The sequence below is a fragment of the Fundulus heteroclitus genome, unplaced genomic scaffold, assembly GCF_011125445.2.
Source record: "Fundulus heteroclitus isolate FHET01 unplaced genomic scaffold, MU-UCD_Fhet_4.1 scaffold_114, whole genome shotgun sequence".
NCBI classification, from domain to species: Eukaryota; Metazoa; Chordata; class Actinopteri; order Cyprinodontiformes; family Fundulidae; genus Fundulus; species Fundulus heteroclitus.
The window spans coordinates 449,721-461,529 of NW_023396527.1; the positions used below are offsets into that span (position 1 = coordinate 449,721).

The 11,809-nt window shown below is 42.9% G+C and overlaps 1 protein-coding gene across 2 annotated transcripts in view; it reads left to right on the forward strand.

The window, feature by feature from the left end:
* Positions 1 to 9,264, forward strand: part of LOC118558243 (gastrula zinc finger protein XlCGF57.1-like) — a 26,913-nt gene extending 17,649 nt beyond the window's left edge. For both annotated transcript variants that reach the window (XR_004928253.1, XR_004928252.1), the window contains exon 2: positions 8,719 to 9,264. The gene's annotated coding sequence lies outside the window, so the exon portion shown is untranslated. The remainder of the gene's footprint in view (positions 1 to 8,718) is intronic.
* Positions 9,265 to 11,809: the final 2,545 nt, after the last annotated feature.

Genomic DNA, 11,809 nt, shown 5'->3' on the forward strand with positions numbered 1-11,809 from the left:
CTGTGATCTATGTGGACAAAGATTTAGCCGAAAATCAAATTTAAACACACACATGAGAATCCATCCAGGAGAGAAGCCTTTCTGTTGTGATCAGTGTGGAAAGAGATTTAGTGTAAAAAGTACTTTAAACGACCACATGAGAATCCATACAGGACAGAAGCCTTTTTGTTGTGATCTGTGTGGACAAAGATTCAGCCGAAAGGCAACTTTAAACAGACACATGAGAATCCACACAGGAGAGAAGCCTTTCTGTTGTGATCTATGTGGACAAAAATTTAGCCATGAATCAACTTTAAACAGACACATGAGAATCCACACAGGAGAGAAGCCTTTCTGCTGTGATCTATGTGGACAAAGATTTAGCCAGAAACAAACTTTAGACACACACATGAGAATCCATACAGGACAGAAGCCTTTCTATTGTGATCTATGTGGACAAAGATTTATCCATAAATCAGCTTTAAACACACACATGAGAATCCACACAGGACAGAAGCCTTTCTGTTGTGATCTATGTGGACAAAGATTTATCGATAAATCAACTTTAAACAGACACATGAGAATCCACACAGGAGAGAAGCCTTTCTGCTGTGATCTATGTGGACAAAGATTTAGCCGGAAACAAACTTTAGACACACACATGGGAAACCACACAGGACAGAAGCCCTTCTGTTGCGATCTGTGTGGACAAAGATTCAGCCAAAACTCAACTTTAGACACACACATGAGAATCCACACAGGACAGAAGCCTTTCTGTTGCGATCTATGTGGACAAAGATTTAGCCAAAATTCACATTTAAACAGACACATGAGAATCCATACAGGACAGAAGCCTTTCTGTTGCGATCTGTGTGGAAAAAGATTTAGCAACAAATCACATTTAAACAGACACATGATGACACACACAGGAGTAAAAATTACTCTATGAATATTTACTCAACCTGCACAGCTGTTGTTTACTGAGAGATGTTTGTTGTCATTAAAGGCAACAATATTTACTTGCTATCCATCCATCCATTTTCTTACTCGCTTTATTCCTCATGGGGTTGCGAGGGGTGCTGGTGCCTATCTCCAGCATTTCAATGGGTGAGAGGCGGTGTACACCCTGGACAGGTCGCCAGTCTGTCGCAGGGCCTTTACTTGCTAGTTTCAGCATTTCTCTAGTAGCTAAGCTTTAGTTGGCTTAAAAACATTACAAGTTTTTTAAATGTGTTTAATTTTTCAGACTGAGCTACAGTGAACTTCAGAATTTAAGTTGTAGAAACATGAATGTTTAGCCTTGACAGGTGAGTGACGTGCAGAGATGTAACGATGCAGTCAAGCCCCTGTCAGGGTGCAGTGATGCCTACTGCACCCTGGACATTTTTCTGGCACCTTCCTCCTCCCATACAGTCCAGTTCCTCACTCCACCACTGATTCCTGCCACCTGCTGCTACTAATTAAGCCGGGCTCTTTCCACCTGCCAACCTCCCTACATAAGCTTACCTCAGTCTGCCATTACCCGCCGGATCGTCTGCTAACAACCGCTCTGGAGCACCTCTGGTATCCCTCCTTCCTGCTGCTCCCCTGCACACACCAGCCTTCGTCCCTCATCGCCCTCCTGGCAGTCTTCTTCTCCTCACCTCAGCCTCACTCACCCTCCTCCTGCCTGCCTGTGACTCTCCCTGCTGTGCTGCTGGCTCTTCCCCGACCCCAGCGCTCTCCCGCTTTCTCAGGAGGCTTCCTGGCTCCCAGCGTCTGCCTGGCTCCACAGCGCAGCACCCGCAGTCCTCCAGTTACCTCCGGTCCGCCTGCTCCTGCCATCTCCATCATCCCTTCCCAGCCTGGTAAAGACTGTCGCTCACATCCTCCACTACTCATCAGTTTTCTAGAAAAGCTCTTAAACAAGGCTCTGTGTGTGTGGCTGTGTTCGGGTTCATCACAACGTTTGCTGACAGTTTCTGATTCCATTTTAAGTTACCAAGTTCATTTTATTACATTTTTAATTAAATGTATAGCTCATATAACCAACATGTTTCTTTTGTTTTAACATCTGCGATATTATCCTTCTTTATAACTGTAACTGTTCAGTGAGATAGCTGAAATTACAAAAAAACAGTTACAAGACATTTATGAAAACTAACTAATCATTTTTACTTATTGACCAACAAAGGCCTTTTTATGGCTTAGATAACATGCTAAATGAACAGAAACTGGTCCCCCTTAGTAATGGGGAGTCGTTAGGGTCATTATTGGGCTTACAGGAGTGATCTTGTGCTCATTGTATGGAGGTGAGCATTGAGGTGAAGTTTGGTAGGAATCAACCCTGTTGCTGTGTTATAAATTTTAGAGAGTTGGAACCTAAGGCCTCCTCCTCTGTTTAAGGTTGTTTTTTCTCTCTTAACGTAGATGGCTTCCTTCACACCCCTTTCAAACCATCTGTCTTCTTTGTCCAAAATGTGGACATGTTGGTCCTCACAGAGTGTCCTTTGTCCTTAAGGTGTAGGTGGACAGCAGAGTCTTGTCCTGAGGAGGTAGCTCTCCTGTGTTGAGCCATGCGTCTGTGGAGAGGTTGTTTGGTTTCTCCAATATAAAGATCAGAACATTCCTCACTGCACTGAACTGCAGACACCACTCCGCTCATCTTAGGTTTGGGGGTTTTGTCCTTGGGATGCACCAGCCTCTGTCTGAGGGTCCTGTTTGCTTTGAAATGTTCTGGGATTTTGTGTTTGGAGAAAATCCTCTTGAGTTTTTCAGAGACTCCAGCAACATCTGGGATGACGATGTTTCTGCGTTTATTCTTCTCACCATTATGTTCTGCAGCGGGTCTTTTGGATTTTCTTGCTGATTTGACAAAAGCCCAGTTAGGGTAGCCACAGGTTTGGAGGGCATCTCTGATGTGTTTCTGTTCCTTGTGCTTCCTTCTGTTTTAGTAGGACATGCTGGGCCCGGTGTTGTAAGGTTCTGATGACAGAAAGTTTGTGCTCCAGTGGGTGGTGTGAGTCAAAAAGAAGATATTGGTCTGTGTGAGTGGGTTTCCTATACACTTCAATGTTGAGGTTTCCATCTCCTTCCATGCTCACCAAACAGTCCAGAAAAGGTAGCTTGTTGTCGTTGGCATCCTCTCTGGTAAACTTGATGCTGTTGTCCACTGAGTCCACAGAGTTGATGTGTCTTGTTAAAGCTTCCATTTAAGCAAGAAAATAATTACTGGGCAATAATGTAAAGCCTGGAACTCCTCACTACTCCAGACATTTGAATTGAGAAAGCTTTCTGGATGGGAAGTGAAACGTCTTCAAGCTTTGGAACAAAAATCCAGTTGTTGGGTTTCTTTTGGGGGGGGGGATTATATTCAGCACCAATGTTCCTCCTCATTCTTCATGTCTCTGAGTAAACACACAAACTCCCTGAGTATTCACCTGACCTCTGTGAGCAACATCACATGTTCACACTGAGGCTACATTACGCCTGTCCAACACCTGAGATTATAACAAGTTACATGGTTTACTAAAAGAATCAAATTACAGCAATAATCTCTTTTAGATTACCTAGTTTAGAAACAATGAATTTAGCCTGATTCCATGAAAAGGACAACAGTAGACTCTCACTATTGGACTGTAATGTAGCCATGGGGAATGGTGAAAGCATTTCTGCTGGAATGTCAGTCCTTTTTGTGATACTTTGTGTTTCTATACACTGAGGATGTGGTTGGTATGGCTTTGTCCAGTGAATAAGATCTGAACTAAAGCATGCTGGATCCCTTCCCTTCCATTGCTGGCAGTAAGGTCATCATGGTCTGCTCCATCCTCCTTCCCTGTGTCCCATCTATACACAAGGAAACATTTGTGACTCCATGTCCCAGCAGGCTTTGCACCTGCCTTTCTGTTCTGTGCACAGGCTCCAGCAGTCTTAGCTCCTCCCACGCAGTATAAAGAGAGTGGAGCTCAAACCATGCTCTTCTTTAGCCGCTGATTTCTGAGAGCACATTCTGACTGCTTTTGAGACACTTGCTGGCAAATCCTCCTCCCCCACCTCACTGGAAGCCATCAATGCACGGTCTTGCAGTCTTTGGCTCTATAATTACTGCCAACACAACATGGATACCAGATTGAATGCTCCTGTAAGAATGCTAAGCTCTGATCAAGATGTCTTTCTCTGGACCCAGGACATTGTGACAGTGGCTGAGGTTTGTTTTGTGTCAGACGTTGTTTGTCCGGCTCTTTCTCCACAGGTTGGTGAGGTGTCCTGATTGCAGCAGTATCATCAGTTACATTTATTTTAGTCTTCCTCAAATTGTTGCCATACACAAAATTAGTCTCTTTTGCTCAGCAAACAACTTCTTTGACTTTTGTTTCTGCTGTGATATGCTGCGTCAGCTGTGACGTCTTACAGAACTTTATTTGGTCCTAAATTAGGTTTAATCTACTAATCAAGTTGCTGAAACATGAATAATTAGTGGGAATCAGATTAACTCACATTTAATTCAGTGTCAAAGATGTGGGAGTGAATATTCAGCCATTATGTTTTCATTTCAGTCACAAAACAGTTAAAACATTTTCCTTTGTTATTGTGCTTTTTGTGTAGGAAAGTAGAAAATTATAATCCAGTCAGTTTTAGAATAAACCTGTTAGCACTAAAATGTGGAAAATGGAAAGGGTTGTCAATATTTTCTGTGCTGCTGCTCTTTATGCAGAAAATGGATCCACAGACAACTTAAATCTATTTATTAACTGGTGGTCCATGAAAAGCAAAATGCAAACATTTTTCTGTAATGAGAAGAAAGGTGGAATCTGAGCCAAGTAGCTTTGGCATCAAAACTAGATTTTATTGGTTTGACAAAAGATTTTTCTGTAGAAAACAAATGATAATAGTTAAAATAAGGCACCCTGGAAACATGAAGTTCTTTTTTCCTTGCTCTTCTTTTAGGGGCACGCTTTGAAGGTTGTGCTGGAAACAAAGAAAGCCAATCTTTCTATTTCAATCAGGTCTAACTGTGGCAGGATCCAAAGAGCCTGAAAGCTTCCCATACCTCCACCCTCAGCAGACTTCAGCTCCTTGGCCTCCTGGATTTGAGCAACAAGACTTTGGAGCCTTTGTGACGCAGCCGTTCTGCGCTCCTCCAAAACACTCCTTTGTTCTCTTGAAGGTAGAACATCTTGTCAGTTTCCTCCTGGGCTTTTCATGCGGCACACAGCACTTCCAGTTAGCTGTGCAGAGCTGCCTGCTCAGCCCGCTTTTCTGACACATCCTGTTCCTCTGCAGAAGTCTGCCTACTTGTTGCAGGGCTTCTACTATCTCCTCATTCCCCGTGATCAGCTCCATTCTCTGCTGAAGTTCTCTCCTACTGCAGATGAGACCAGAGTAAAACCCACATGAGGTCCATGTACCGCTGATCACACAATAAATCAGGTCACAGAAAAGGCCTGAAGCCTTGTAATGTGTAGCCTGCTGCATGTCTTCATTACTTTGCTTGTCCGTTTAGCTAACCTTTGATAATAAAATAATAAAATTATGTTTTATTGACCATCTTCCAGTTAAAATATGTCAAGAAATAACTTCTCTGTGAATTTTGAGGTCTTTCTACGGCTAACCGCAGCAATTACCTAAGTGACAGAATTTATTTCTAATAAGACCTTAACAGAGATGCTGTTCATAACAAATGAAGTAATTTTTCTCCAGACTGTAAGAAAATAATTTCTGGATGTTATGACAGAAGTTCTCACTAATGTAGGAAGACAGTTTTTCTAAAAGGGATTTGCTGATGGGCTCACCCCCCCCCCTCCCCACATTACAGTAGAATCCATTAAGATTTATATTTAAAAACTGTTTAAATGCATACTTTGAAACATAGAAGTTACAGGAGCCACATGTATTTTGCTGCATTTCAAGAACTGTGTAAATAAAGCAAGTTACACATTCCCAGGCAGGTTAATAAAAGTAACAAAGATTAATTTTTTCTAATATATCTAACCACTCTTATTTACATTTTTGCCTATATTGCTCCTTTGTGATTCTTGCAATCATCTATTGAGTCTCCTTTTATATCTTTAAATATTTTAATTTTCCTGAACTCCTTGTGTAAAAACGTTGGTAAAATATAGTTGCTTTTTAAAATAAAATGTGTACAAATACTCTTAATGTGACTTAACCCCAAAGACAAATGTTTCTGACAAAGAATATTTTTTAAAAAAATTGCTGAACTGAAAACAGTTTAAATACAATTACTATAACCAAATCAAATGTAGAGCATATTTTTGTTTTAGAGGTAAATAAAGACTATGAAAATGTTTGGAACCTCTAGTTGTGTCACTACAAACTCCCTTTATTCCCCATTCAGGTGTTTAAACACCTTTTGAACTAAACAGAGCCTTTTAATGAAGAACAAATGCAGAGCTGGTTTACAAGTGGAAGATGATCTTAGAGTTTGTTTGTCATCCATGCCTCCAAGAATAAACTGTGTGGGGAGAGACAGGCTCATCCTTCTCACTAATTGTCAAGAGGTTATTGATGTCATTGATGAATGGCTGGACTGTGTAACAAAGCCTAAAGCAGATATTCATAAGAATGTTGTTTTTATTCTTTGTTGTCAATAGTTTGAATAAGATGTTTGTTGTGCTTCTTCAGCCGAGGATCAGAACGCCAAGGTCCTCGCCCTCGACTGCTACCCTATGCACAATGCACCCGACCCCCCTTGGCCCCTCTGACAGGTGGTGAGCCCATTGGAAGGGGGACCCATGTTTCCTCTTTGGGATGAGCCCGGCCCATCTCCATGGTTAAAAGCCCGGCCACCAGGCGCTCACCAGCGTGCCCCACCTCCAGGCCTGGCTCCAGAGTGGGGGTCCGGTGACCCGCGTCCGGGCGAGGGAACACTACGTCCATTTATTGTATTCATCATAAGGGGGCTTTGGGCTGATCTTTGTCTGGTCCCTCACCTAGGACCTGTCTGCCTTGGGTGACCCTACTAGGGGCACAAAGCTCCTAACAGCATAGCTCCTAGGGTGATTGGGACACTCAAACCCCTCCACCACGATAAGGTGGCAGCCCAGGGAGAGGTCGCCTCCCTGGTGAGGTGTTCCAACCGGGAGGAGACCCAGAGGGAGACCCAAGACACGCTGGAGGGACGATGTCTCTCTGCTGGGAACGCCTTGGGATTCCCCCAGAGGAGCTGGCCCAAGTGGCTGGAGAGAGGGACGTCTGGGCCTCCCTACTGAAGCTGCTACCCCCCCCCCCCCCAACCTAACCCCAGATAAGTGGAAGGGGATGGATGGTTTGTTGTGCTAATATTTAACCAATTAAAAGAGCCTTTAATCTGATAATTGGACCAAATAGGGTTCACTGGAAGTTCCTGGATCTGGTCCGTTCCAGGAACAAATTTCATCGGTGCCAAGTCTGTATTAAGACAGCTGTACCAGGTCCTGGATTCTCAAGACAAAGGTGCAATGGAGGAGATGTCAGCTCAAAAAGGCAGCCAATGGGAGTGGAGAATTAATCCAGCACATCAGAACATTTGACTTCACAAGCTATCCTTCTAAAAGACTCAGAGAGATGCAGCATCATGTCAACAGGTTCTGGAGATCATGGAGCCAGCTTTGCAGCCCAAACTTAATTGTGAGAAGCAAATGGCACACGTCACATCTAAATGTCACAGCTGGTGATAATTGTTTGGCTATGTGACCAAAATGTGGTGCAGGGCCAATTCAAGTTAGGACGGGTTGTGAGTGTTAACCCAGATGCTAAGTGCATTGTGGGGGATGTGAATGTCAAAGTGGTCCAAGGCTCCTGCCTTCCTGTGACAAGACTCCTACCAATCCAGCCTTTGTCTGGAGTCCTGAAAGAACCTGCACAAACTACTGTCCTGCACAGAGACGTTAGCAGAGTGGTTGAATTTCCATAAAACAACCACAGAAGTTCTATACTTCTTCATGCAGGAAAAAGCAACAATAAAGGCAGAGGTGTGTTGGTTCTGACTGTTCTGAGCGCACACAATGGACCTGCAGCTGGTTCTGAGATGGTAGAGAACTCCTGCTGTTGCTGTGGAGAGGAAATGATGATCATCCCAAAATGTTCTGTTCTGCAGCGCTGCAGCTCCATCCTCCACATGCAGACGCTGTAAATTCATGAGTTTAGATGGACGCTGATCAGATTATGGATCATAAACCAGCCTTCTCAGTTTAATCCTGATGGTCATAATCTGTTGATTAAGGTTTAATTCTGAGTTAAGGTACTGTATGGGAGAGAGGAGGAAGGCCTTAAAGTAACTTTTCAAGAATCAAGAGTCTTTATTGTTTTTATGTAACCATAATGAGATATTGGTGAGACACTCAGAATAATAAGAGGCAGACCCAAATTAAAAACACTTACAGAAAAATGAGACATAAGCATTCCTAAAGGACACTCTCAAAAATGTTACAACTATCAGAAAAATAAAAAGTATTAAACATCTAAAACCCTTTTTGACTCTTCAAATTCTGAAAAACTTACAGAATAAATGTTCTAAAATATGCAGAAGGACAAATGTAGCATGTAGCATTTCCATAAATGCAGCTTGTGCTGAAACAGTCTATAAATGGCTGCTGGTTTATTTAATATTCAGAAGTGCTGCTTTTGCTCTGCTTTCATTGTTAGGACCAATTATTTCTCCAAGCTGCACAATGGTGAGATTCAGCCAAAGCACATTTAACAGCGGTTATCTCCTCTGTGAAGAAAAGTCAAACTAAGGGGTTTCTGTGGTCTCCACAGATGAGTTCAGACTTTCAGGATGAAAGCTGAAGACGTCTCCCTCTGCTGCTGTTCCTGCATCCGTCTCTAAGGCTCCAAGCCCACTTCCTGCTGCTGGTTCTGCCCGTACGCTCTGTGTTCCCTCATCATGTTCAGGTTCCTCTAGTTGGCTCAACTAACCTCCTTCACTCTGCTGAAGACTAACAAAACTCACTTTTTACCTGTTTTATTTTCTAGGATGAAATGTGACTCTGCATGCCGTGCTGGCCTTTAAATGTTTACCTCTGAGGTTCTGGACTAGTCCAAAAAGAAAACCTATTTCTATTTCTGTAAACATGAAGTAATATACTGAGGAAAAATAAAGTCTTTTTCTGTAAGAACCGGGCTCCTGGTGGTTTGAAGAGCTTCAGTGGCTTCATGAAGCAGAGCCGTGTGAGGAGACTCTGCAGGTGATGATCTGTGGAGCAGAACCAAGAGCCTTCAGACCAACAAACCACCTCCTGATCAGCCCTCTGCCTCAGCTGGAGCTTCAGCTTCTGGCTCATTCCTGGAGTTTTTTTTTTTTTTTTTACCAAAATCTGTCATTTTTATGGGACAAATGGCGCCTGAGAACCCTTTCTGGTGTGATGAGCGGTGGCTCAGAGGAGTAAGAAGTGAGCTACAGAGTCACAGGTTGCAGGTTCACCTCCTGGACTAGACCACTTTTACCTCCATTTTCCCTCTATTGGAAGCAAAAAGCAGCAAGATGCCCTCTGGAGTTGAACCTGCAACCTTTAGGTAACAGTAAGCCAAGCAGCATGTCTTCTTACTCCCTGAGCTACTCGCTCATCTACAAAAATATCCACGTTTCTCATATTTAACCTAAATTTTAGGGTATTTGGGCGTAAAGAGGCGTCGATATCCCAAAGCTTGGTCTCCTCCTGGAAAACAGCCCAGCAGGTCCAACCAGAACTCTGAGCAGCTGGGTTCTGCTCCACAGCTTCTGCTCTGGCTTCACTTCAGAAGCCAGTTCCTCCTCAGAACATGAAAAACTGTTGTTTTTTTTTATTTCTCTCAGTCTGTCCTCACATGCTGGAAATGGTCCATGTTTTAAAATGATCAGTTTAACTCTTAAAATCTTTCCATCCAGTACTTTGAGTTTGAAGCCTGGGAAGGTCCAACACCGCCTGGAGCTCTGATTCTGGTCCAGTTCATGAAATACAGATAAAATAGGTGGATATTTGTTACATATTGAAGAGCTACTGACCTGGTGAGGAAACAGACGTGTTGAAGAGGAATAAAAATCTAATTTAAATCAAGTTACAATAGTTATTTATTTAAAAAAAGGTCAACTTTGAATTAGCACTAAAACAAGGGTTCTGAAATTTTCAGATAACAACATTAGATAGATAGATAGATAGATAGATAGATAGATAGATAGATAGATAGATAGATAGATAGATAGATAATAATTAATTTTGCGCATCTTGTAAAGTTTCACAAATAGGGAAATATTTAATCTTTTTAGCACATCAACAGGAAATCATCTCACATCCCTCTCTAGAAACCCTGCTCTGAAATATACAACAGGTCCAGTTTTTAATACATTAACATCAACTTAATGCAAATATAAAATCCTGGAAACCAAAAAGTTTTAAAAGCATTTATCTCAAGTTAAAATAATAATAATAGTAGTAGTTATAATAATAATAATAATAATGAAACTAAAAGTCCTGCAGTTAGTGTTCCATTATTTTATCAGAGTTTTCTCCAGTGTACATAAATATACGTCACTGAGGCGTGGCTCCATAAATACACATGAAGAAGAAGAAGCAGAACAAACACGGTCCATTCAGAAAGCTGCAGCAACACAAACAGAACGTCACACGACTGAAGGAGCTGCAGCTCAGAGCCGCTCTCATGGTCCGTGGCCTCCTGCTGCAGCGCTGGGCTTTATCACCACCAACCCATGGAGAGGCTGCTTCTGACCCGAGGACTGGAACGCTGCACAGCTGGTTCTGCTGGCTTTGGGAACCCAGACAAAGAGGAACACAGGAGAACGTCTGCAGGGCTCTTCAGAAACAAGCCAAGGTAAAAACTATCTGAGTCTGGGGGTCCTGAGAGGAACCAGCCCCCCCCCCCCCCACACTGTAGCCAGCCTGTGTGGTTACTGGGTCCCAGTCACCAAAACATGCAGACATCTCACTGATTCTCTGCTGGTGTCCTCGTTTCCCAGTGAAGCAACTAAAGAGTCCCCAGGTTTTAGTCCTGCTGACTTAGTGTGTGGACATTCACCTGCTGCTCCACTTAAAGCCCTGAAGAGCAAGTTTTCATTCTGACTACTGGATCAAATCAAAGGCTTGCTCCATGTGCTTCCTCCATCCAGACCGGGTCAGGTCAAAGGTCAGACTGTCAAACAGGAAGTAATGGCTTCCACTTCCTGTTATAGGGCGGGGCAAAGCAGGCTCTAGCAGCAGGGCTGGATTTGTGGGTAACTGAGGCCAGAACACGTCTCTACAGTCTGTCTGTCCATCTGATCCATGAAGAAACTGAAGCTGACATCAGGGGACACCAGAATCACAGCTTTGTCATCAGAACCTTCACAGTGGAGCAGCTGCTCTTTAGACCAGGCTCTCAGGAGAAACCTGCCTGTCTCTGATGCTTTTACTCTGAATGGAGATCAACAAATGTTGGCTTTTCTTCTTCATTTGCTTGTCTGAGAACTTTACACTTTGAAACCATCATGTCCAACAGTTTATCAGCAACCAGAACTTAGCAGAACCATTTCAGCTTAACTTTGGTTTCATGTTGTAGTGACCATCCAACAGGTCAACACTTGTTTCAAGCTTTTTCTCGTTGCTTTTCCTTGTTAGCTTGTTAGTCTTCAGGAGCCTTCAGAGAAATGAGCCTACAGACCACACAGAATACTTTCTACAGACTGAGCTGTTTGATCACACAGCTGAAACACTTTCCCTCTATGACCAGTCTTTGTTTTCACTAAGTCACTTCACAGCGCTAGACTTTAAGTCATCTGAGCTAAACAAGTGTAAAGCTGCAGGAGGTCTCACATTTAGTGCACATTATTTTACACATTTAATCAGGAGAAACATGAATGAATAATACATGTTAATCT